This window comes from Rousettus aegyptiacus, unplaced genomic scaffold (genome assembly GCF_014176215.1).
Source record: "Rousettus aegyptiacus isolate mRouAeg1 unplaced genomic scaffold, mRouAeg1.p scaffold_m13_p_14, whole genome shotgun sequence".
NCBI classification, from domain to species: domain Eukaryota; kingdom Metazoa; phylum Chordata; class Mammalia; order Chiroptera; family Pteropodidae; genus Rousettus; species Rousettus aegyptiacus.
The window spans coordinates 52,702,204-52,729,578 of record NW_023416289.1 but is presented as its reverse complement, the minus strand read 5'-3'; the positions used below and the strand labels follow the sequence as shown (position 1 = coordinate 52,729,578).

The 27,375-nt window shown below is 48.6% G+C and overlaps 1 protein-coding gene and 1 pseudogene across 1 annotated transcript in view; both read right to left on the bottom strand.

The window, feature by feature from the left end:
* Positions 1-27,375, bottom strand: part of NTRK3 (neurotrophic receptor tyrosine kinase 3) — a 426,694-nt gene that overhangs the window by 354,823 nt on the left and 44,496 nt on the right. The gene's annotated exons all lie outside the window — the stretch shown is intronic.
* On the bottom strand, positions 13,691-13,809 carry LOC118611810 (annotated as a pseudogene).

Below are 27,375 nucleotides of genomic sequence, written 5' to 3'. Positions count from 1 at the left end.
CGTCCGCCCCATTCTGTCAAGGTCACTCAGCACAGAGGTGGGTCCCAGCCGAGCTGGGGTTCACATAAGATGTTTGTGGATGACGATGATCCACGTTTCTGACTGCTCAACATCGGGAAATGGGTGCAGAAGGCTGGAGAAGGCCTAGTAAGAGGCACTCGCGGTGTTTCTGAAAACTGTCCCCAGACCCGCGGTGTTTCTGAAAACTGTCCCCGAGGTCTGGCTCATCATCACTGTGGGTTCAGAGGCAGGGAGAGTGTTGCTGAAACTGGAGGTGAAATTATCCGCATTGCTCATCTCCAGGCCAGATTCCCCTGCAAATCCAAGAGCAGGTGCCTGGGTGGCTGCAGCCCAGCCCACACATTTACAACCCACTCACGCTGGAGAGGAGAGGGACCGCTGGAGGCTCCGCCAGCTTCTCCCCTGCTGTAATGAGCGGGAGATAAACTTTGCCTAGATAACACACTGCCTTTTCCTGCCAGTTCCGTTTGGGATTAAAACCACAATGGGGGGAAAAAAAGAAAGAAAAACTGCATCAAAAATCCCAGACAACCAAGTACCTTGAAGACATTTCCCCCTTTGAAATCTCTCTAATTGGGCATTTATCGAGGGCAGGAATGTGTGCCTCTCCCAGCCATTACGCAAACACACACAATGAGGAAATTGTTGCCTCCTCAGTCCGGCATGGAACGCCTATTATTCCTGCTGAAGCTGCTTTGGGTTTCCACACTGAAAGTCTCCGGTGGCAAAGGAAATCTCTCTCCCAAGTCCCCAGCTGGCCTTGGTGAAAAGAATCAGGTTGCTGTCATAGACTCAGATTTAACCACCAAAGTCCTCTTTGTAAAAGCACAAGCCCCTGCACAGGCAGTCCTGTGATGTGATGCAAAACGCCCAGTTCTATAGTGTTTATGCTTCCAGTTCAGGCATCAAGGCAGCCGGGAGGGTTTAACCTCTCACCACTGTGCTTCGTCTGGCTTAGGGCTGCCTCTGCTGCTGCCGCCGCCGCCGCTGCCTCCCCCACCCAGCCTCTCCACCCACGGCCTTCCCATCTCCTTGGGTCTCGGTGTGGCTCCCACGGGCCTCCAAACAGAGAAGCACTTTCCATCCTTCTCCTTTCTTGATCCTCCAGGACACAGAATCAGGGGGCTTCTATCCCAATAGCAGCCTCCTCTCTCTCAGATGGAGGTGGTTGTTTTAGAAGAAATCAACAGTACCCGCCTCTTCCCCTAAGCAAGTAGCACATTCCTTGAGTTTTTCTTATGGAAAAGGATGGCGATACAGAACAAGCCTCCACTCTCTTGACCAGTCCACGTAACCGAGAGCCAGTCGTGGCTGAGCAAGCACAGACTGGACACAAAGGCATGTTTGTTGAGCTGTGAAACCAAATCTTGCACTGGGGTCTTTAATAACTAACGCCTCACCCCACTTGCACACACACACGCGCGCGCACACACGCACACACACGCACACACACACCCCACACACGGGCCTCTCCACTGTCTGGGCCAGCGCACTGGCCCAGGCCTCTCCCCAGAGTGTTGCAACAGCCCCTATTGCCTCTCACACCGCTCGTCTCCCCGCTGGTCCAGTCCTGCATACTTTTCAGCGGCTGATTATGCCAGTGCCTTGCTCAACTCCTCAGTGGCCCTCCACTGAACCCCTAAAAAAGATGATTCCTGTAGCCTGGCATTCGAGACCTTTCCTAACCTGGCCCCAGCAAAGCTTTCCAGGTGTCTCTTTCAGGGCACCCGGGGCACCCACACACCCTCCGGCCAACTGTCCACTCCCCAGCCCCGGCGCACACGCCCCCGCTCCTCCTCCCTGGGTTTTCTCATTCCGCGTTCTCTGCCTAGGCTGCCTCTCCCCCCGTCTCTGTCAAATCCCACCTCGCCTTCAAAGCCCGGCTCAGGTGTCACCTCCTCCACAAAACTGCCCACACTTTTAGCACAGTACCTGGCAAAAGCAGGACATTTTCACATCACTAACTTGACACAATTTTTGCAGTACAGCAGATTTGGCTCAGCCATGTCCATATTTAAAACTCCTGAGGCCTGGCTTATCCTGCCTTCCCTCCCATCCCTGATACTCAACCTAGGGGTGAGGGTTGAGCAGGGGATGAGATCTGGGGATGAGGTGGAGTTGTATGATTCATACATTTTATTTTTTTTAGTCAGAAGATAGGTGGGAGTAAAAAGGTTTGGTTTTTTATAGTGCACCAAAATGTTTCACTGTTAAAACAATTTCATCAAAATCTCTTGGTCTCTGCCTACCCTACGGTAGGTCTTCCATTTGTTTGTTGAATAAGTGATTGAAGACATGTATGAATGACTCTCCCACAGCTAATTGTAGTGACTCCCCTACTTGGCTCACTCTGCGATAACAGCTAACTCCCTCTAGCCCCTCTCACCATGCCTTTCCCCACCGCTAGAACCCCTGAGCCCCTCCTGCCCTCAGCCCTTCCCTACCTCACAGCCAAAGGGAAAGAAAATGTAAGGAGCCTCTGGGAGCTCTCTGACATGCAGTGACCCAGTCAAGGATGGGTCACCTTGCCAGAGGGCATGCTCTGTTCCTTGCCTCTGTTCTGCCTGCTTTTGCCTGGATCCTGAGACCAGGGCCTATCCCTTTTTCAAGTCTCAGACTTAACTATATTCCCAGTTCTCCACTTCCTCCAGAGTTTGGCCTCCTTATACCGAAAGACTAGAGTCCCAGCACTAAACGTCCATCACAGGCCTAGAAGTCTGCCACCAGAGGCTCGGTCTCTCTATTGCCACTGCCCAATGCCTACTCCCAGAATGCATATTATCAGGTGGTGTCAACTCTTCTGCTGAATTTTGGCAGGGACTGGCTGGATTCTCACCAAACGCATCCCCCTTCCTCCTGGCACATACCTAGACTTCATCCTGGAGAATTTGGTGCAGCCAAATGACTGTATTCTGACCAGTGGAATGTGGAAGGAAGTGATGAACTTCTACACTTCACCTCCAGGCCCAGCCCACAAAACTTCTTGTTCGGTCTCTCCCAGCTTCCCTCCCTGGATGACTGCAGATGAGAATGAGGCTCTAGACTGTCCTGTCCAATGTGGTAGCCACTAGTCACATAATTTAAATTTAAATTACTTAAAATAAAAGAAATTAAAATTTTAGTTCTTCAGTTGCACTATCCACATTTCAAGTTCTCAGCCGCGAGGGCACAGACACAGAACGTGCTCGCCACAGCAGAGAGTTCCGGGGCAGCGGCGCTCTGTGGGGCCACGCCGAGCCACGTCTGGCCCTTGAATAACAGCATGGGGCAGAGCTGACCCCTCTTCCCCGACCGCCCCTCACAGGAGCTAATGTGGATGAACAAGAGATGGCCTCTGACTAGGGCAAGCCGCTGAGATTCTGAGACTATTTGTGACAGCGGTTAGTATCCCCTAATACCAGACACCCACTTGTCTAAACACTGCAGACACTGTGCCCAGCCCCCCTGTCTGTCTCTTGTGCCTCGGTCCCTACCCTCGGAGAATGGGACAAGTGCTCGGGCTTTCAGCCTCTCTCCCCGACCTTCCTCATTCCCGCAGATGTCTGCGACATTGTACCACCCTCCCCCGGCCTCTGCATTTCCCAAATCCTTGTCACCATTTTTGCCAAATCCAATACCTACTTCGATTTCATTTACTTAATATCTTTCCTTAAATGGATGTTTTTCATATTTAAATAAAAATATTAAATAAGGACACTTTATGTAACTTCTTAAATGGAATACTAGTATTACCTGTTGTATGAGGGTTCTCCAGATATAAATACAGATATAGATGTAGATACATAGACATAGGCATAAACAGAAATATAAATGATACAGATGATATAAATACAGAGATGTACTACATGAAATTGGCTCACACAGTCACAGAGGCTGACAAGTCCCAAGATCTGCAATTGACAAACTGGAGAACCAGGAGAGCCAATGGTATCATTCCAGTCCAAAGGCCTGCAGACTCAAGACCCCAGAAGAGCTAAAGTTTCAGTTCAAGTCCAAAGGCAGGGAAAAAAAACAATGTCTTAGCCCAATGTAGTCAAGCAGGAGGAAACTCCCTCCCATAAGAGGGAGGATCAGTCTTTTTCTCTTATCTGTCCAGTCCTTCAACTGATTGGATGGGGCCCATCCACGCAGGGAAGAGCACTCTGCTTTACTCAATCTACCAGTTCTAATGTTAATCTCATGCAGAAGCACCCTCACAGACACACTCAATAATGTTTGACCAAATGTCCGGGCACTCTGTAGCCCAGTCAAGTCGACTTATAAGATTAACCACATTTGCCACAAATAGAAGATAAACACAATGAAAACCTAGCAGGATTATTCAAGCCCAGAGAGACTCTGTACCCTGTCTTAGGCTCTGGCCTGAGGCATGCTATTTGTTCTCTCTTTAAAAGGGAGATTAGCAAGTATTGGGGAGGTGTTAAAAGTGAGATGATACCACAAGGAGATTTGCACCTAAAAATAATCATAAAATTGTAAAAGAATCCAAAAGGGAACACCTTTCTCGCTGTGTGATTCCGCTCTCCTGTGCACGCTCATGTTCCCCTCAAGTGATGCCCAGTGCCCACCAGCGCAATTCACACCCACTTGGGGGGCTGCCATCCTGGATCATGGACCTCTGACGGCCAAGACCACATCCTAATGACAGTCACATCTCCCGTGGTGCTTCACGCATAGGAGCCACTTAATAAATGGTAAATGAGTGAAGGCATGCCGGGAACATTCTCTGACCTAGTTGGTGGTTTCTGCCAGAAGTAGAACATCATGACAAATGCAGTGGGACTAGAATGTTAAACCACACTAAAGGTTCCATCTACCAAATAGCTACTGTGGCACTTTGGGGCAGGGCTGGGTCTAAAGGAATTAAAACATTCAATAGCCCCAGGGCCAGATTAAGACATTTTGAGGCTATAAACTCTGTCCCACATCATCCAAAACACCAGAATGTATTTTCACAAAAAGAACACTGAACATTTATATCTAAACACAGATTAAAACTACACATATACAAAAACAGAGTATTAAGGGAGAAGAAAGAGGGGAAGAGAAGGAGAAGCAGGAAGAGAGAAGACAATGAAACAATGGAAAATGGAGGAAAGAAGAAACGAGAAGGAAAGAAAAAGGACCTCTCTGAAATCTGACCGTGGCTCTGCCCAACTACAGTGATTTCCCCTCCACCACAGGAGTAAGTCCGAGCTCCGTTTTCCATACCCAGAGCTCTGGATCACTTATATCTAAATCCAGTGCCCAGAGTCCACCGGCATCTGCAGATCCCCACAGGTAGGGCCAAGAAGAGCCATCCCCACACACACGGGTGGACGCCCCAGTGGGCGTCTTCAGCTCTCAGGGCCTTAATTTCACTCGGGACGCACTGGGCTGGGAGAATTCTCAAAGACAGGTACGGAGATCCGGGAACTGTTTTCAAATTTCCCCCAAAAACCTAACGGGCATCATACATTTTTTTCTGTATCAAAACCTACTCAACCACCTGCAGTCCTGAAGCAGGCTCCTACTCGCCTCTAATGCTGTCTGTCATTTTCCTGCATGTCTCTCCCAGAGGCGTATGAGCTGCTTGCAATTAGGAACCATGCATTTGCCTGATTTCACTTTTAAGAATAAGTCAGCGAATGAATGAATTAAACGAAGATGCTACTACACTGTCTCAATTGCATTCTTTGTTATGTGTGTGTATAGACCTTACAGTAATTAAAATGAGAAGCCAAATCTATTAGTAAACAGATTATTTGGAAGGAAAATTCACAAAACTATTGAAAAAATAATGAAAGGAGTGCTAGGCAACAAAGAGGTTGGGAGCTTTTGACTGTGCACATACACATTTGTCCCCACACACAAAGCCTAAGAAACCCAAATCTCCCCAGGGAGGCAGAGCCCTGGAGACATTCTGCTGCTAAGCCACCAGATCCTAGGACAGTATTTCTCGAAGGGAGATCGGTCTGGAGACCATTAGTACTAGAAGCCATAGGAAATCTATTAAAACGCATACTCCTAGGCCCTACCCCAGACCCAGCGAATATGTCTAAATATCTGAGACTAAGACCTAGACTCCACATTTCTAAGAAGTTCTTTGGATCCTTCTCAACCCCACTGAAGCTTGAGAACCACTGCCCCAAGGGTTCCTGGGCAAATCCCATTCTGGCCACCTGCTGTCCAGGGCTGGGGATGGGCTCAGAGCAGCTGTCTCATCCCCATGCTCCAGCTATCAGCGCTCATCCCTCACCTGGGACCCATAAACACTGCACTGGAGAGAGGATGTAGTGAGAACTGGGCATAAATCATGCTCCTCTGCTCCTCTTTCCACCCCTACTCTCCCCTAAGGAAGACCCTAGCCCCAGGGACTGCTCACCAGGTATTTCAATAAACTCCAACTGGCCCTTTATCAGATGGTCCAGTCAATTAGAACTTCATCAGGAATCAATTTGTGAGACCCAGCTGAGATGTAACTATAGATCAGGGCAATGGCAACTGATTATCCCACTAATGGAATATTCCATTGATTAATCGAGTATTTAAATCTTTCAGAGCACGGCCATGCATGCTGCCATTGTCACTGGATGAAAGGGGTATGGTGCGCGCCTCCGTCAAAGAAGAAACGGATGGTTCGTTGTTCATTTATCAGATCTCAACAACGTAACAGATCTGTCTTGGGTGCTCAGAAAGCAGGCACATTGCAAGCTCTTCGGCACAATGCTGAAGTGATCCAATCAGGGGAAGATGGGTTCAACGTCTCCATTTACCTACGAGGCTGTGAGCTGAGTGTCTCTAAGAAGCATCCGTACTAGTGCTTCTCACACTTCCGAAGCACCTGGAGACTCGTTCGAACACAGATCCCTGGGGCCACCCCTAGCCTGGGTCAGCAGCTCTGGGGTGGGGCCCGGAAATGTGCATTTCTAGCAGGCTCCCCAGTGCGGCAGGGACTACGCTTTGAGTAGCACTCGTCTACAATTTATAAACGTACATTTGAACAAGCAAGGATGAAACCGTTATCTAATACCTATCTGAGCTATGCTAGAGTCTGACATTTTAAATGCGCCTTATCAATGCCTATGCAGTGCTGACCACAACTGCAATCCACACACGCGACATCGACGAAAAGATGGATGTGCACAATGCATTTTACTGAGACCCTTGATGAAGAGTGAGCTTTCGTTTGGGGCTCACGTCCTGACTCCAGTTCTTAGCTGTGTAACTCTCCAGGCCTGGGTTTCCTTGCTCTGATGCTTCCCATTCCTGCATCATTCATAGGCTCGTGGTAAGAAAGCACATAAAGCACTTAACGCGATGCTTGGCACATAGTAAAAATGCAATAGACGGAAGCTATTACTATTATTACCCTGATACCCAATACCTAAAGAGGTCTCAGAAGTCAGGTTCCCTTTGGGGAAAAGAGGAATGTGACTGCTGTTTGCCGAGAAGCAGATGTATCTGCTGAAGGGATGGGAAGAGCCGGGGAAAGCCTCTTGCTCCTTGCAGCTTCGTGGGGCTTTACCACGTGACTGTAAAATTTATGACCTGAGACCTCCCAAAGGGTGCACTTTTTTCATAAGTGATCTCATTTAATCTTTACTAAAACCTGGAGGGGATGAAAAAAATTATCCCCATTTTTCGGGTGGAGAAACTGAGACCCACAAAAGGAAAGCCATTAGCTCCAGACAATCTGCTGGTGGGATGAGAAGGGAGCCCAGGTTCGTTCGCTCTAAGATCCTTGTCCTTTCCTCGACACCACGCGTGTCCTGTTCTGGGTGTCAGTGCAGATGCGGGTGTGAGTTCGTGTGTGGTGCCACACTGCCATAAGACACGTGACTGTGTGGAGGTGTATATACATGCCGCGCAGGCAGATGGAGGCCATCTGTATTCAAAGCACACTGGAGTAAGCTATTCTAGTCACTCGGATTTCAGCCTGTCCCCCTGAGGACTTCTTAACACCAGGGTCCGCTCTTTCCCTGACAAATATGGATTGCTTCATTGGTCCTTAAATTTTCATTTGAGTGACCTATAAGGCACAAAGAATGACAACAGTTCTTGAATTATTTTAGTCTGTAAACCACTTTGGCAGGGGAAAAGATCCCATCAGCCACCTATCTGTAGAGCTCCTGCAAATGAAAATCATCACTGGAATTAACTGAAACACTGCACTGCTTCTGATAAAACGCCAATGAGTGATGTCCAATTTTCAAAAAAAACCAGAGGTCAATTATGCATCCATGCCACCCCCAATTATACCCACTGTCGTATTGTAAAAATTAATCCCAAAAGAGATGTAACCATCGAAATCTGAGGGCCTCTCACGCATACATCTGAGAACCCCCACATTGCCATCTTTCTCCTGGTGACTTGAGCACAGGTTTTGGAAAGTAAAAGAGTCTGAGGGATGAGATGTTTAGATAAATCTGTCTGCCCTCCACCCCAACTTACACGAACACACTTTCCCATGTTTTTATTTCAGCTGTTTTGGGCACCCATGAAATGGATCCATGTCACATAGGGTGCACTGAACTGGGCGTCCAGGACGCGGACTCGGGCTTTTCTACTAAGCAGCTGGAACATTAGAAAAGGGTCTGTCCTTACTGGGGCACCCAACAGAGATTAACCAAGAAGGGCATTTAATTATCTGCTCTAACAAATTACAGAAGCATGGAAGTGCAAAGGTCTATCTAGTGGTTCAACAGTGTCACTGAAGAACAAGGCTCTTTCTTTCCTTCTACTCCTCATTCTCATCAGTTTTCTTCACGCTTGTCTCCTCATGGTCCCAAGATGACTGCTGTGGCTCTAGGTATCATATCCTCATACAGCTATATGAATGGTAAGAATAAAAGGACGCTTTCTCCTTATGTCTTTTTTTTTTTTTTTAATCAGGGAGGAAAACATTTCTTAGAATCCTTCCTGCATATTTCCTCTTAGGTCCCACTGACAAAGATTAGAGCCCACTGTCTGTACTCTTGAGGCAAGGGAGCCTGGGAAAATGAATATGTGACAGTAACCCTTAGAGTCAAAGACTAGCTCTACTATCAAAGAAGGATGTGGGGTACCGAGAGGTCTGTTAGCTAAGCAACCAGCAGTGTCTGGCCCGACCGGTAAGATGGTCATTCATCTGGGTAAAGTTGAGTCATAGATGTCTTGTAGATAAGAGAAATTCCTTCTTGAATGAGTTTAGACTTCTAGGATGACATAAATATCAGAGAGCAAGTTTTGATATGAGAACTAAAAGGCCATTCCAGGCGAAAAGCGTAACCACACGGCAGGCAGGGCTGGCAGACCCACAGAGTGACGCCTAACGCAGCTGGAGCCTGAGCGATGACGGGCGTCAGGGCTGCCACGATGCACAGCTCCGGGAGACGCGGTCCACACAGGACACGGTGATGGCGCGCTGAGAAAGGACACAGTCGGTGAGCGAGTCTAAGAAGGGCCTGGTCCCCAGAACAGTCAGAAGCCACCGTGAAACCTCTGACAGCGCCCAGGTCTCTGAGAGTCTCACCCCCCCGAGCACCTGCTCCCCTCCCCCAATCTGCCCTCGCCCTCACCTCTCTTATTAGACGGGATGAAATGACCCCAATCAATCAAACCTCACGAATAATCTCTAGTGGGCAAGAAGAAACTGTTGTTCTTTGCATCCCTTCTCCCTCACTCTACCCTTCTGCCTTCAGTCCCATTAGGGCACAGGTCACAAAGAAGAGAGCCCTGGAGAAGAGCAGAAGACAGATCAATGCAGATTACTGGGACGAAAGTGAGGGCGCGGCCTCTCCAGCAAGATTTCTCTGCCATCACGGAGGCTAAGCTGGCAAATGGCCATCCCTACTCATATCAGAGTCTGAAGAAGCCTAATTAAGAAGCTAAGGGCTTGGCCAGGGAAAGCTAGCTGGCCTCTTGGAGGGCTTGCTCTGTGCCATGCATCCTCATGCACAGTGGTGTGACTATGAACGAGCCCCACTACAGAGTCTAATACGAACCACCTCCCTCATGGTTTCCCCCAGCAAAAAACAGAAAGAGTTCCCGACCATTCTTCTTCAAGAAGCAGAAGTGCGTTTAGAAAAGCTGCATGAGTTTGTGGGTGTTGGGATGGGGCCAGGTGCAGATGGTATGTTGTGTGTGTGGTGTGGTGTGCGGTGTGTGGCGTAGCACAACAGAGAACGGACACCTCGGAACCATGCGTGGTGGCGTTCCCACTGCTCGAAGTGCTGTCACCAGAATGCCATAGTTGCCCAAAGCAGCTGCCGAACCAAATGGGATTACAGTCCCTCTTGCACCTCGAACTTGACTTGGTTCTCTCAAGTTACCAGTCTTTGGCCTTCGCCCCAGTAATCCATACCTCCACATACTCCCCTGGGAGTGAGTCTACCTGGTGTTTTCTCAGCCATAGGTCCCTACACAAGCCAGAGGCCACCTGGCTCGGCATGACTGCAGTTCCCATGATCTTCTGAACTCCACCCATAGATGCTGCTCCCTCTTTTCTGCAGAAGAGACATCAAGTGGCCCTCGCAGGGCCACACAGCTATGAGGTGGCTGAACTTGGATTTGATGTCTGATCTTTCCGACTTAGAAGCCCTTCCATGGAATGAGGGCCCCATTTTCCCTGGGATGGGACAGAGGTTCTCAGGGCGTCTGAGGGTAATAGAAGACAGCTGCTTTGCCCACATATGTCTGGTACATTTTTGTAGCGTGAGAAGCTCTCTTCTCCCTAAGCAACCACTTGGGGGTTCTGGCTGCTAACCTCGTCCTCCAGGACAATAGCAGTCTAGGCGAGGCAGGACCACGTTCCCACACCCCGGTCCAACCTCTTTGTGTTAATAAACCCTGGATCCCACTTGTTTCTTCCCAGCTTCTCATTTATTTTTCCAAAGAGCACAATAAGCACAATTGATCTTAAAATAAAAACCTCCGGCTTATGCACTAAGGCATTACTGAGAAAGGTTAAAAACGATGAGGAAGCATTATTTCCCATTATCCTTACTTCGTGACCTTGCAGTTGAAACACCGCACGACCAGGATGGCCTCTCTTGATGGTGTCCATGGAGGCGGCTGTTCCAGGTGGACAATGCGGATGGCAGTGTCTGGGTGTCCTTGGCTCAGAGCAGATACACGCCACAAAGGACAAAGGCTTGTAAGCCAGCAGAGCTGGAAGAGGCCTCTGCACTCTTCAGCACACGTTCTTGCCTGGCTAGCTGGGGAAAGTGAGGGTGGTTCCACCCTGAGGGAAGGCGACCCCGGGGATATGTGGGATCGGTGAGCAAAGAGCATCATGGATGCCTGAGGAAGTTCTGTCAGAAAAGGGAACTTGGCCTCCCTGTTGGGATGAAGCAAGGATGTCTTGTATCGAAATGCCCCACCGGGAACTGAGCTTGCATTTTCCTCTTCTCTGTGAATGAGGTGGTGGAAAGACTTCTCGGGAGGAATGCAAAGTCAGCTCTGGCAGAGTGATAACTCTCAGTCGCTAAAGGGGGTGAAGGACTTCACAAGGCAAGAGGAAATCACCTGTGAGAGGGTGGGCAAAGGTGGACTTTTGTGCTCGGAAGATGTGAAGACAGTCTAAGGGAAGGGAATGTGACGGGGTCCCAGGTCCCAGGGGCAGCACGTGACTAGCCCAACCCTGACCCAGGGCAGCTGTACAGATGGAAGGACTTGTCCAGAGACACCATGCCAGGATACGACTTCCTTGGGCCTGGAATGTGAACGGGGTGCAGCGGATGAGTCAGCAGATGAGCCCCGTGGTTGGGGAGGAGGACACCAGTTAGGACGCAGCGGTCGTGCCCAGCAGAGCCCGTCTCTCCCTGCCCTGAGCTCCCGCCGCAGTGTTTGTATTTATGACAGCGCACACTGCAGTCCTCCTTCTATTAGCTCAAGCTCGTTTAGCACTGTCTTGTCTCTCCCTCTACAAGATGAGCTCCTTGCAGGGCAGGGTTCACGTCCTATCCATACTCAATGGCCCACACACTCAGCCATCTCCAGGCTCAGCAGAGAGCGACTGCGGCTTGCCCTAGAAATCAAGCACTGGTCTTGCTTGGCCTGCATGTGTGTGTGGGATGTTAAGAAGATCCAACATGTCTCTAGAGGAGGTTGGGAGATGCCAGAATGGGTCTCTCAGCATAGCTTTTGTGCCAGTGAACTCACCAGAATCCAGGATCTGGTCTTCAAGCTGAGAGGCTCAGAAACTAGATATGATAGCATACTGAGTCAGTCTATCTGTCATTTGGAGACAACTAACATCAACTAAGTTCTTCAGATGAATATGCCAACTGGATTCTAATTTATTAATTTACATTGAAAAACATGTAAGCATAATGGCACACAGACTCGAGTGCCTGGCTCTATCTGAGGAGAGCCATCTCTCCTGGTGAATATACTTCCCATCAGCATTTAAATAAGCTCCAGTCTCTCTCATCTGTAAAAGAACAACAAAAACCGTCCAAACCCCCGGGCCTCACGTCCTCCTCCAGTTTTTACCTATCTCTCTCCCCTCCTTCAGAAGCAAAATTCTATAAAGAATTCTTCATTGTCATCTCAGTTTTTTCACTATCCACTTCAACATGGCTTCTACCCAGCAGTGACATTCAAGATATTTAGTTACCAATATGGCCTGGCGACAGATCAACTAAGCATAGGGTTCTGGCAGGGTCCTGGAGACCTCCAGCTGGCTAGGAGGCTGACTTTTTACTGGACCATGGGGAAGTCACAGGTGAGCCAGGGAAAGAGCCAATGGGCTGAGGTGCTGGGGAATATTTTAGGGGGCTTGCGTGGTAGCTGTTCACAGATCAACACGTGAGTATTTCATTATTCTAACAACCTACGTGGCTGTAGGTTGCGATGTGAACACCACCCTTGCTCCATTGCGCCCCCAAAATAAGGTCATTGATAACTTCCACGTTGCTAAACCTGGTAAGGATATTTTTCAGTCCTCATCTTGGTCCCTCAACTGTGTCTGCCACTTCTGACCTTCCCTTTCTTCTCAAAACACTCCCTTTCCCTTGTGTTCCTGGCCTCACACTCTCCTGAGTTTCTCTTACAGCTTTGGTAGCTCTTTTTCGATCCTCTGGCTAGGAAATTTTGTAATTCCTAAAGGCTCCGTCTTAAGCTAACTCTCCTTTCAATGCTATTCTTTCCCCCTCAGCAACTATACCCACCTGTGCTCATGTGCTCGATTTTAATTTACACCCCAATTACATCACATTCAATATCACAAGCCAAAAACGTTCCTCTGAGCATCATCTCTAAACACTGAGTGTCTCGAAAGTACTTTGGGACAAATATTTAAGAAATGCATATCTGATAAAGGACTTGTATCCTGAATATACATTTAAAAATTCTCAAAAGTTGATTAAAAAAAATTTAATGGGCAAAAGATTCAAACAGATACTCTAAGAAGATATAGAGATGGCAAATGAGCACATGAAAAGATATACAATATTATTAGTCATTAGAGGAATGTAAAATGAAATTACTACACACCTATCGAAATGGCTAAAGTAGAAAATAACGCCAACGCCCAGAGCTGGCAGGGGCGTGGAGCAGCTGGCGCTCTCGTGCATTGCTAGTGGTAATGCAAAATGGTTCGACCACTTTGGAAAACAGTTCGGCAGTTTCTCATAAAGTTAAACATACACTTAGCATTTGATGTGTGAAGAAGTCTCTGGTTTTTTTGTTTTTTGTTTGTTTTTAATGCCTACAGCACCTGATCTTCCTGGGTAGTCTTCCATCCAAGTACTAACCAGGCCCGACCCTGCTTAGCTTCTGAGATCATACGGGATTGGGCTTGTTCAGGGTGTCATGGCCATAGACACACTTAGCATTTGACCAGCAATCCCACTCTATTTATTATCACTATTTAGTCAAGAGGAATAAAAACGTATGAGAAACCTCTATGTGAACATTTATTATGACTTTAATCATAATTTTCAAATATCAGAAACAACTCAGATGCCCTTCAATTCATGAATGAATAAACAAAATGTGATTCTTCCATATCAGAGAATAATATTTAGCAATAAAAAGGAACTACTGATGCATGGAAGAACAGGGATGAGCCTCAGATGCACTGTGCTAAGTGAAAGAAGCCAGACTCAAAAGGCTCCAGATATAGGATTCTGCCCAAATGGCCTCTGGAAAAGGCAAAACTATAGAAAGAGAAAACAGATAGATTATTGCTGAGGGTCTTGCAAAGGGGCAGGAGGAAAGTCTTTGGGGTAATGGGAAACAGGACCAACTACATAATTTTGCAGGGCCCAGTAAAAAATGAAAATACACAACCCTGCGTTCAAAGATCATTAAGAATTTCAGGATGGTGACAGAAAAGCATTAAACCAAACACAGGGCCGTTCTAAGCACAGGGACTTACGCAACTATACAGGCCACATGCCCGCAATGCCAGCCCTGGATGGAAATGCTCTACTTAGTTCTTGTGGTGGTGGTGACACAGTGCTATGCATTTGTCAAAACTCATGGAACCAAGCACTAAAATGGACGAACGTTGCTCTATGTGGATTAAACTTCAGTAAACCTGACGTGAAAACACTGAGTCTTGTCCTGAGGCGACCTCACACTACCGCAGGTTGAGGTGCACCCTGCAGAGGGAAAGGCCTGTACTCTTCAAACTGCACATGCAAGTCAGGGAAATAGAGAGGAAGCCCAGACGGGAGGGGACTGAAACAACACGGCAACCAAATGCAACGTGTTTCCTGGATGGGATCTTAGACCAGAAAGTGAAAAGGCCTGGTAGAGCATCTAAGTGCCAAAGCCAGGACTGGGACCCAGGCCCCAGTGCACCCAAGTGCTGCTCCTACACCCTGAAGAGCTTCAAACATGCTTACGCACGGCGGGCGAGTAGGAGTTAAATAGCAACAGGGCCCGAGCCCAGGAGTCAGGCTGCCCCCAGACAAACGCTGCCTCCAGCTTTTGAGACGTTGGAGCTTGGGGCAAATTACCCGCTCATGCTAAATTTGGTTTTCTCATCTATAAACTAGGTATCATCCAAAACCCAATTCACCAGGTTCAATTGTTGGAAGGATTAAAATACAATCCATGCAAAGCAGCATAGTGTCTGGCATATAGAAAAAAAATTGCTACATAAATGTGAGTCACTATTATTTCTTTCAATGGCAAGGAGAATGACATTAACAAAATATTGCTGGTACCCCAGGCTTTGGGGAAGGGAGGATTCAGTGGGGGCTGGGGCTGCCATAGCCATTATTGGTGTAGGAAGAGTGCTGAAGGCTCTTGAATCTCAAGTGCTGTATTTATAATTTCCTCCCAACAATCTTGCTGAGGCAATTAATTTATATCATCTCTGTTTTCTCTCTCGTTAATATCTCGCCCTCCCCTTAATCAGGCTCTCAAAACAGATTCATCTATTTTACTAGTCTTTTCAAAGAACAAGCTTTGGGTTTTATTTATCCTTTCTAACATACTTTGGTTTTTATTCCTTTAATCTCTGCTTACACCTTTATTAATATCCTTTCCCCATTTTCTTTGTTTATTCAGTTGTTCCTTTCTAATTTCTAAAGATGGTGACCTAACACCGCCCTTTTTTGGCAGGACGGAGGGGTCTTTCTTCATTAATAACAAAGGTATTTAAAGCTATAAATTTTCCTCTGAAAACAGCTTTCACTGTCTAATAGATCTGAGGATTTACACCTCTCCAAGGAAAAATTTCTGAACACAAGTAAACGTAAGCATAGTTCTTTTAAAAAGTGATCACAAAGTCAAAATTAATGACATGCGTAGCTGACTAATACGGGACTGTGTGTCCTTAAGGCTTTTCTCCCTCCCCCGGCCTAGCTGCCAGTGTCCAGGACTGCACCCTCGCCCCTCAAACGTGTACACTAACCCCTACCAGTCTCCCTGTCTCCGGCTTCTCCTCTATGACGTGGCTTCTGTGATCTAATTCACAAATACGGGCTCATGGTTCCTCCACCTGAAACAGTTCAAGAGTTTTCTCTCTGCAGAACGTTTTCGGCATGGCAGACACGACTAGCGTCCAGCCTCTTGCCCGTCTCCAGCCTCCAGCACCCTCGCTGTCGCACTCTGCCCACCCTGCCGCTCATCCTCCAGCAGAAGGGACAGCCTGTGCTTGCCCGTGGCCAGTCTGCTGTCCAGCCTCATCCCTTCGCCCTGCAGGCTGCCCTGCCCACTGTGCCCAGCAGGTCTCTTCTGCCGGCCCCTGCTCTGCAACCATCTTATCTGGACTTGAGAGCCACTGGAAGCTTCGCGGGCACTCTCCCCGCCCCCTGGCAAAGCACCGCTCAGCTCCCACAGCCACCTGGACGTCACTCTTTTCTTTCCCTAACCCACTGCATTACAATAACCTGCTCACTTATTTATCTGTCACTTTACTGTGGGCCAAAGACAACAGTTTCCCTTCACCCAAGTCCTCAGCCCTCATTCAGGTGCTGAATTTGAACTCCTCTGATCCACATCTCTGAGGGTTTTCCAGCGCGGGCTCTGGAAAGTAAACATGAGCAGGTACCAGAAGCAGATGCGGGTCCCCTTCCCAGCCTCAGGCGCTGCCTCCACAGCAGGGAAGGACGACGAGCGAACCCCTCCAGTCTCCACGAAACATCTGGTCCCTGGACTCAATGACAGGCGGCCTCAGCCCTTCCATTGGGGCAAATGAAATAAGTTAAGGGGTCTCATCCTTAATAGGCACTTTCTGTTTGGCGAGAGCTCTGTATGGGGCACCTCATTTAATCCTATGAAGTATTATTCCCATTTTCCATAAAGGGAAGTTGAGGCTTAGAGCAGTGGCTCTCAGACCTTAGTATTCACACAAACCACCCAGAATCTTGCTGAAACCCACACTCTGGCTCAGTCTGGGCTGTGGCCCAGGAGTCTATTTCTAACAAGCTTCCCGGTGACAGCAATCCTGTTGTGGACCTCACTTTAAGTAGCAAGGGCATAAAAGGAGGTGCTTTGCTTCTTGTCAAGCAAACTCTAGGTCAGCACTAACCTTCCGCAGAGAAGAAACATTCTATAATCTGCAGTGCCCAGTACGGTAGCCACATCTAGCTAGTGACTAAAGAAATGAATTGTGAAATTTTTATTTCATTATCATTTCACTTAAAATTCAAATTTAAATATCTATAAGTGGCTAGTGGCTGCCGCACTGGGTCAGCACAGCTCGAGACAAAGCCAAGGGGAGAAAAAGGCTGCAGGACCAGCCCTCGCCCAGCCATAGTCCTGGATGGAAACAGTAAAAAGCTCAGGCCTGAAGGCCCCACTCTGGCTGGACTTCGGCCCAGGTGCAGGTGCCACCCTGAGCTTGCAGCCAGTAGCCAGGACAGCAAAGAGGCTGAAGCTGCCCATCAGGGCACTGGGAATGGAAGAGCATTGTACCTCTGTGAGATCACCTCCCTTCCTTGAGTGGTATGTGAAGGAAGGGAGAGGAATTCAGGGGAGGTCAGTGGCTGTCACCGTAGGCTGAGGCTGGGGACAAGACCTTCACTAAACACTTACTCTGTGCCAGGCAGGAGAGCAAGCATGGCACATATTCATTCATTTTAATCTCCACATCTACAATATTTCCTTTGTACAGATAAGGCACAGAGAAGTTAAGAAACCTGCCTGAGGACACACAGCTTATGAGTGACAGAGTTGGGATTCAAAGCCCAGAAGTCTGGCTCCAGAGCCTTCGCTATTGACTGTATGCTAAAATTGACAAGGGACTGGGCTGTCTGACTTGGAAATAATTGCATTAGAAAATGTCTAGGACCTCTGCCATCCCAAAGTAGACCCTTCATCAAGGTGCCCGAGGCTCTTATACTACTTGGTCCTGGTAGAGACCAGTTCTCAGGACTGAGGTCATTATCACCATCACCATCATCTTGAGCCCAAGAGCCCGAGGCGAGGGAGCCTGGGCAAGCCCTCTCCTCCTCTTCTTCTTCCTCCACACTGACCCCTGCCCTGTTCTGTCAGCCACAAGAGCACTCCTACTTCACCCAACTACCTCCCAGTTGCAAAGAGGGTCCCAGAGGATAAAGGCAGAGGGCCAGGTGAGGTGGCATCCGTAGAGTAGAAGACCCATTTCATGCCAGCGAGGAACCACAGCAAACAGCTCAGAAAGAGGCTCGTTCCCTGGACTGTCTTGGGCTCCGAGAGTACTCAGGCAGCTGCTGGCCCTTTAAATGGAGGCAGCCCCTGGCCCTTTAAATGGAGGCAGCTCCCACTGGGCACTCTTAAAGCGCACTTCATTCATGAATTAAGTCCCTGACATCCCATATCTGTATGATCAATATGTTTGTTTATTAGCAGCAGCTGCTGTGTTTCAGCACAGGCGGTGGGCCCCAGTAAGAGGGCCACTGGGTAACCACAGAGCAGGGCCTGGGACCAGGGGAAGAAAGGCCTCCCGCTGGCCGACGGGAGCTGAGGCTGGATAGGGTTTCTAGTAATGGTTCTTTAATTGAAATCACTGCTTCAGTAGGGCTGTTGGGTAGGGTGCTGATGGCTCCTGCCCGGCCCCCTTCAGGAGCTCCATTAACTGGTGGGTGTGCTCCCAGCTGCTGGGCTGAGGCGGGCAGCCTGTCAGCGCCAGCGCAGCTGCCGCGAGCCACGCTGCAGAATGGGACTCGAGGCTCGGCCGCTCTCAGGACGTAAGACCTCCCCCCTTGGCCTCCATGGACTGGTCCCAAACCCAAGCTCGGCCCGCTTGTCCCCACGTTGGGTTCATGTTGCCTCTGTGACTCAGGGACCTCATTCCTAGGCTGACTTATGTTTTTCCAGAAGATGGGAAAGGCTCATCATTCTCCAGTTCTGATATTTGTTCTGTGTTGATGATTCAGGATCCCTGCCTAGTGACCATTTGTGTATCATAGCCTGGCGGGCCATGTAGTGGTTCTCAACTAGGGTGATTTGCCTCCAAAGGACAGCTGGCAATTTCTGGAGGCATCCGTGGTTCTCACGGGCAAGGAGGGAATGCCACTGGCATCTAGTAGGTAGAGGTCTGGGATGCTGCTAAACATCCTACAATTTTTTGTTGTGTGGGGATAGCCCCACACAACAAAAAATTATCTCTTTCCACATGTCAATAATGCCAAGGTTGAGAAAACCTGGACTATGTCAACATCTTCAAATTTCACCCTGAGTGAGATGTGAATACAAGTACCTTCGCCATTTCTGCCTCGGTTCAGAATCCATCCATCATACGTAATTCCAATGTGAAACCAACCCTTCCAATGGTTAGTCTTGCTGCCTGGTCCCCCGTTTACATTGCCACGCTGGCCTTTAAGGTTTGATGTCGGGTACCATTTTCTATGATAGGACCCTGGCTATTTCTCCTTCAACTTCTAATCCTGGGGTTACTGTCCTGAAAGGGGTTCCCACTGGGCTCACCCCATTACCCTAAACATGCGCTCACTGCTACCTGCGCTCCCGCCCTTGCTCTCCTGCCTCCACCTCATATTCAGCTTGAAGTGTGGACACATGGCTGAGATAACTCTCACCAAAGTCTATCCTCCCAAAGCTCTCGCCCTATGACTAGTTTAGGCATGAACACAGGTGGTCCTAGCACACAGAAAAAAAATCAGGTAAATAGCTGTCACCAACTTAACACCCACATTTGCCAGCATAGGTAGTGACCCAACGATGTGCCTGCACCTAAGAAATCTGAGTCGCCTGCAGTACCCATCTCATTAAAATGTCATCATGTCAAAGATGAGAGCGATCTCACCCTCCTGATGCTCAGTACAGGACGCTCAATACAGAATCTTAGGTTATCAACTTACCGTCCACTGGCCAACTTCCAGGGGGTTATAGAAAATGTCAGTTGTTGCATGTGAACTCACTAAACCAGGGATGACCAAGAGCCGCCTCCAGTAAATTCATGGCGGCTGGCTGCAGCAATGCGTTGGGAAGGGCTCTTGGCCAGGGGGGATCCTTGGGGTTCCTGAGCATTTTCTCCTCCATTCTTTAACATAATTCAGCTTCGATCCCAGTTCAGCTTTGATCATTCCTATTCCGACCAGGCGGCTGGTGCTAAGTCTCTCCTGTTATAAAAATTCTGGAACCTTAACTATTTGAGGCCAAGGTTCAGGAAGAAAGAGAGTCAAGATTAATTAGCAACGTTTTTAAATACACAGAGGTGAGAGGAGCAGAGCCCCCTGTGCCTGATGTTTGCCATTCTCGCATCTAAATAGGAAATAAATTCTCATAGGTTCTTCACGCTCTTTTGTTAGCAGGACAGTGATTACAGTTTATGGTCAGCGTCTGGGTGTTCAGGACAGACCCAAATGAGCACTGAGATGGATTACGCTCTAAATGAAGTTGACAACCCACTCCCATCGGTTTTCACCCCTGAATGTGTGCACGAAATCTGTCTGGAGATGTAATTAGAAAATCAAATGGTCTTTAGTCTGCACATTTCAAAGACACACTCATTGGAGAGGTGTCAAATTTGTGACTTTGTTTTCCTGAATGTCAATATGCATATGCCTTAGAATATCCCAATAATCGAGAATTTTGAAAGGCACCAAAAATTGAATCAACCATTTACCCAGTATTTAAATACACTATGAGGACTCACAGCCTTCGGCCCAGTGCAGCCCGAAGCTCTGCTTGTTCAAACATCTTCCTTAAAGAGAACAGAATGTAGAGACCTTTCCAGCCTTCAGCCTCACTTCTCCTCCTAGAGGACCCTCAGAATGGTCCAGTTTTCTTTTGACATTCCTTCAGCCACCTCATGATAGGATCCTACAGACCAGGGATGAACAATCTCAGGCCCAAATCTGGCCCTCCACCTATTTTTATTAGCAAAGTTTTGTAGAAATACAACCACACCCACTCACTTACGTATTGTCTAGGGACACTTTCACACTTCAACAGCAGAGCGGAGTAGTTGTGATAAAGACCCAACAGCCAGCAAAGGCTAAAATAGTTACTATTTGGCCCTTTACAGAAAAACTTGGCAAGCCCCACTCTAGACCGTAACTTCTTGAGCGCTGTGCTGAACAAACCAGCTGTTGCTAGTGATCTTCGTGGGGCAGGGGCACGGTTTGAGTCTCCTCACCTTCATTGTCCTGATCATTCTCCCTTTAATAGCCCCAATGAATCTATGTTCATTTTTTCAAAGAGCAGTCCCAGAACTGCAATTCTGCAGGGGCTGGCCAACACCCGTCCCTCCGTTTTTCCTTAACAGTGAGCCCCTCTTTCTGGACAACTGCATTTGCTTCCTCATCTTCAATAGTCAATGCTGGTTTACAAGGTGATCCCTGTGGACAAGAAAGTCACACCGCTACCACTAGCTAACGTTCACCAAGCGCGTGCTCTAAACTGGGCCAGTGACGAGTATTTATATCATGGGAAATCCTATCGTCATCCCCATTTTATAAATGAAGAAATCGGGGACTCGGAAAAGTTAAGTAACTAGCCAAGGTCACTTGTTCACAAATGACCAGGCTAGATTTCAAACTCAGATTCCACTGACTCCCAAACTCAACTATAACAACAGTTTTCCCCTCCTGGTGCTAGGACTTGGGTGGGTCACGTTTGGTTATGGTTCTCCAAAAAGTAAACCTTGACTTCAACGTGACCTTTTTGCTTATTTACACTCATTCGTTTAACCATCCATTTACTCAATAAATGGCCCACTGAGCAACTACATGTGCTGGGCCTTACCATAGGTTCCAGGATAATGGCGGTAAACAAACTAACACCACTGTCCCCATGGAGATCACCCTCCGGCGGGGCAAGAGAGAGAAGAGGCAGAAATAAAATAAATTTTTAGGAAATAACAGAAGGTGGCAAATGCTATTTTTTAAAAAAGCAAGGAAGGACTAACTTGCTGGAGTGGGGCAGGGTTCTAATTTTAAGTCAGGTGGCCAGAGTAGCCTTGCTGGGAAGGTCACCTGTCGGAGGTGAAGGACTAAGCCACACAGGCACCCGGAGGCAGAGCCTTCCGAGCAGAGGAAGGGGGGCTGCAAAGACCCTGAGGCAGGAGCGTGGCTAGCACGGCCAAGAAATGGCAGAGACGAGCTGGCTGGATCAGGACAAAGGGGATAGCAGTGGGAGGTGAAGTAAGTGCAACAGACTAAGTGCTTCAGTCCCCCACAATTCTTATGTGGAAACCTACCCCCCAAAGCGATGATGTTGGGTGGCGGAGTCTTAGGTTGGTGATAAGGCCATGAGACGAGAGCCCTCACGAACGGGCTGAGTGGTCTTACAAAACAGGCCATGGAGAGCTCTCTCATCCCTTCCCCCAGGCGCGGCATAGTGAGAAGATGGCAGTGTGGGAAGCAGGCTCTCGCCAGACACCGAATCTTCTGGCCCCTTGATCTTGGACTTCCCAGCCTCCAGAACTGTGTGAAGTAAATTTCTGTTGTTATAAGCCATGGCGTCTGGGATATTTTATTATAGCAGCGTGAACGGACTAAGACATTGAGAGAGGTTACAAGGAGCCAGCACTTGAGGCTTTGATAAGGCTTTTGGATTTCGCTTTCAGTGAGAATGAAGCCACCGAAGGGCTCGGAGCAAAGTAGGGACAGCAAAGACGTGTGCTTCAAAAGGCTCCCTCCATATCCTAGGTTTGGAATGAACTTCAGGGCACAAGAGTAGGAGGGAGCAGGCAGAGAAGTCAGGAGACGACTGAAATAACACAGAGGACAGATGGCGGTGGCCTGGACCAAGGTCGTCACAGCAGACGTGGGGAGAAGCGGCTGGGTTTATTCTGAAGGAAGAGCCAATGGGAAGTCCTCATGGATAAAGGCTGTGGCGTGTGAGCGGACACCACCAAGAGATTCGGCCGGAACAAGTGGAAGGGCGGAGCGCCTTTAACAGAGCCGGGAGCAGGCCGCGTGAGGGGCAGGTCTGGGGCGACGGCCGTGAGTAGGGACACGGTGAGTCTGAGATGACTGCTAACAGCCAAGTGGAGCGCTGAGTGACCAGTCAGCTAAGAGACTGAAGTTTGACCAGGATATTTCTGTTCATTCAGCTCTTTGCTTGTTCATAGCTGTTTATTGAGTGCCTACTTCATTCAGTTCAGCAAGTTGCAAAGGCATGGAAAGGTTTCTGGAGAAGGAAATAAATTTGGGCTTGAACTTAGATCAATGCTGTTACATCCTACTATCTTAGACTACCAACAGCCATGGCTCCTCCAGCAGCAGCACCCTGCCCCCCACACACACACGCACACACGCAAACCTGGAACACACACCACAGAAGGCAGGGGCTTCCACAGAGGAAACGTGGGAAGAAGAGAAAGGGAGATGAGGCAGACGCACGCTGGGCCGAGGCTCTCTCTTAGCGCTCACCGCCTCTGCCCTCCTGTGCCTGGCACTTAGTCCTGCACGTCTGCCTCCTCACTCACCTGGCCGGGCCACCTTCTCTGAGAGAAATGACCTACCGGGAAGGTGCATGGCCTCCTTCTAGGACCGCAGTGAGGGGTGAGACCTATGGTCCTAGACAACATCGTTTTATTTTTTCCTTTTCTAGCTTAATTATGGCTTCTGGCAGCGAGGCCTCCGCCAGTCCAGAAACTGTACTCCAAGCACACTGGCACGAAGGCTCCGCCAGACAGACCTGGGGAGACTCTGCTCTTGGACTTCGGCTGGGAGATGGAGACTTTTTAATTAGAAGCTGTTATTAATGGGAAATGCTGCAAATTAAAACTAGGCCTCCTTCTTCTCCCTCCTTCCTTCCCCACTATATTTATCTCTGATCTCAATTAGAAAGTTCAGGGACTCGCTGCTGCATAGGATTTGTGGAGATGGAAGCTGGAGACACCGGGAGGAAGGTGAGGACGGGGGCGTGGAAGCCGGAGGGGGAGGCGGGGGCGGCCGCGGCCAGGGAGGGGGGCGGCGGGGACTCGGGCCCAGCTCTGAGATGGGTCCTGGAACCGGCCCAAGGAAGGCCTCCTCAGCCTTTTCTGTCTCTAACACTAGTGACAAATGTCTCCACTCCTCTGCGAGGAAATAACTAGTCACCAGCACATGGATGAGACATGAGAGGTGGCTACACTCCGAAAGGGACTGTATGTGGGAAGAGTTAGTGACACCTTCCGTTTGGTTTGGCTTATAAATTTTTAAGTGGAAAATGACTTCCTGTTTCCCATTTCCAAAGATAATATATGCTTGTTATTTTAAAAATTCACATATTACAGATAAGGTTAAAGTAGGAAAGGATAAAGTAGAAATCATTTGAAACCTCGCCACCTAAAAATCTACACTGTTAATAGTTTCGGTGAATATCCTACTTACGATCCATCTCTGTCTTTTTCACAATTTTATATCTTGAGGATAACGCTATATATATCAAATGTCCTGAGGCATGCTTCTCCCTCAGCAAAATATATTGTGAGATATCCTTCTGTATCAATCCACATAAATCTATGTCATAATTTTTAATGGCTACATGGCATTCCATTCTGTGCGTATATTATCACTGATTTAACCCAGCTCATCTTGATGGTCATGCAGGTTGCTTCCAGGGTCCATTCTTAGAAACAGTGCCATGCCTTCTCTTTCACAGGGCTCAGCTGGGGCTGGCCCACATTGCTCCCTCTACAGGTCTCCAGCATGGGACTTCCCAGAGTCCAACAGCGCCACCTATGGGCTGGAAGACCCCAGAGCAAGCGCCCTTTCTGAGGGACCCCTTTGCTGAGTTGGAAACCGTTAAACGAAGGGCCATCAGCCCCTAACGTTGGGCCTGGTGGCCTCGAGCTGTGGAATGCTTCATGAGCAGAGGATTTAGAACAAGTGAACCCCACCTCATGGGTTAAACCCTCAGAGGGACCTTCATATGGACAACAGCCCAAGCTCAGCACACTTAATCTGTTTTGTTATTATTATCCTATCCAACTATGAGATGATACTGGAAGCATGAGCATGATAATTCAATTGCACCAAAAAAAAAAAGGAGGAGGAGGAGGAGGAAAGTAGGGAGGAAGGGAGGGAGGCAGGGAGGGAAGGAGGGAAAGAGTTGTGGTTAGCTCGGGAGTAAATCTTGAAATCTCTCCATTCTAACTCTAGAACAGAAGTCAAGTGACATGGCATCTCTGAGTTTTACTTTCCTCATTTTAAAAAGGTAAGAAGATCCCTCCCTTTTATTTGAGAAGTAGAAGCAATGTATTGAGATGTTCACATAGTCAGTGCAGTGGTAGTTTTAATTATTAGCATTATTAATGGAAAATAACAACAAAGTATTAATAACAACCTTCTGTCGTGCATGCCTTCAGCTGGTCTTACAGGAAATACACACAAGACATGGCCCCGCCCTCAAAGCACAAATCCATCCGTGGGCGACTCTCCCAGGAAGCAGATCCTCGCACAGGTACAGGTGCTGGGGAGCAGGGGGAGAGTCCTCCTACATGACGCGGCACAGAGGACAGAATCAAGGAATGTGCCGCACAATGAGAGAAACTTAGGAATGAGGGGACGGGAAGGGATCTGAAGATCATGAGGTCCAAGCCCCTGTTCCCCCACTTCAACTGCAACCCATTCCACATGCTTCTGCTGTTTGCCCAACTCCAGGGACAGTAGAAACCACACGGGGAGGGAGCACTTTCCCTCTGCCACCAGCTCGGAATTAGAAAATTCTCAGGCTCAGAGTCGAGGAAGCGCTAGCATAGGCTTTCTGGACTGTCAGGATGATTAAATGCAGACCTCTGAGGGAAAGAGAGATTGTAGAGTTGCAAACAGGGGAAGTGACCACGGTCTGGGTGGCTTTGGTTGTCATCTGTCAAAAGCAAGGGTAGCTCCAGATGACCAGATGACCTCCTGGCTATATCAGCCTTATGTTGTCCACGATACGTGTTTCCAACCCAGGCTGAGGTCCAGCTACCGCTGAGAACCTCGGCGCACAGCCATGACAGCCATGGTGCTGAGGGCAGAGCGAGGGACTGGGACGAGAGCATCCTCTCCACCCACGCAACTGCCCCAATCTCGCACGGCTCCAACAGTCATTCCGTTCCGCCCTGAGCCTTCTCCACACTGCCCCCAGATTAACCTACTGCAGCTGCTCCGCAGCTCAAAAGCTATCCATAGCTCCTCACTGCCAGTGCAATGAGGTTCAAACTCATCAAGCCAGCATGCAAAACTCTCCATCACCTGACTGCAACTCCTCCCCTCGCTCTCCTCTCCCCTCCAGACCTGGAGCTGTCTGATGTGCCCCACGACGACCCGGGCTTCCTCGCTCTCCTGTCTTTGTGCAGATAACAGCCCCCACCCCGTTAGCATTCTGTCTCCTCCGGATCTCCACAAGCCCAGATTCTACCCATACTGCAAGGCGACATCTTTGTTGGTCACCCATTCAGAAATAATCCCTCTCTCCTCCAGCTTTTATTTGTATCTTTCACATGGAAGTTTGCGTTTTAAATCTTTTATAGTTGTTAATGATTCTAGAGTGTGCGCCCTAGAACTCATCTAGAGTTGTAGGCTCATCCTGGAGGAGAGGGACAATGGCATTCACATTTGTCTGAACATTGTAACAATGATCACTAGTTGATGAATGTTCAAGGAACAACACCCCTGGGTCTTAGATCACCCTCTACACTCATCAACTATATGTCCTCAACTAAGTCATGATCAAAAGCCTCATTTTTTTCATCTGTAGAATACGGCCAGTATTACCTTTCAAGGGTTATCTGTCGATCCCTAACGTAATGAACAGAATCCTCTGCTCCACAACAAGACGAGTGACTAACGGGGCAACCAACAGAGAGACGTCTAGGTAAGGTGCATGAAATGGAACAGAAAGAATGAAACGGAGTTGTCTCTGCTCCCACACCTGGAATCTGGGCAAAGTTCGCTGCCTTCCCGAAGCTGGTGTTTGGAAGAGGGCCACTGGGAGGATGGAAGCTTCACTTGATCGCCCTTCTGGAAATCCCTGTCCCCTGCACATTCCTCAGAAAGACGATGGACCCCACCAAGATGGCTGGAACCCCAGTCCTTGATCTAAGCCTCTCCCGCCTTCCCCTTCCCACCCAGGGTCTCTGGTCTCGCCTGCCCCCTGCTGGGGGACTTGAGCTCCCAGGTAGCAACGCCAAGGTGCTGGCTCTCCCAGCAGGCCCAGCAGCCCAGACACTGCAATTACCCTTGTCTGCTAATTGCTGCTGCTATCTCTCCCTCTCGGTAGGAATATCATTGCCAGCAATTAGCACAAAGATCCTTTCCCACTCTAGTTAAGATCCCGAGCTGCAGTTAAATACTCCCAGATCCCATTTAAATGATTTCAAATGCAATTCATTCTGGCTCATTAAATAATTCCAGGGCTGGCTTTCATTGCTTTTACCACCTTAGAAATCCCTCTTTCCAGAAAAGAAAAAAATAAATGAGGGAGGACTGATAACGCGAGGACAGTCTGGTCTGGGAGAGGGAAGGCGAAGGCTTTCTGTTCCGGACTCTCCAGCACCTCGCTTTGCATTTCTCT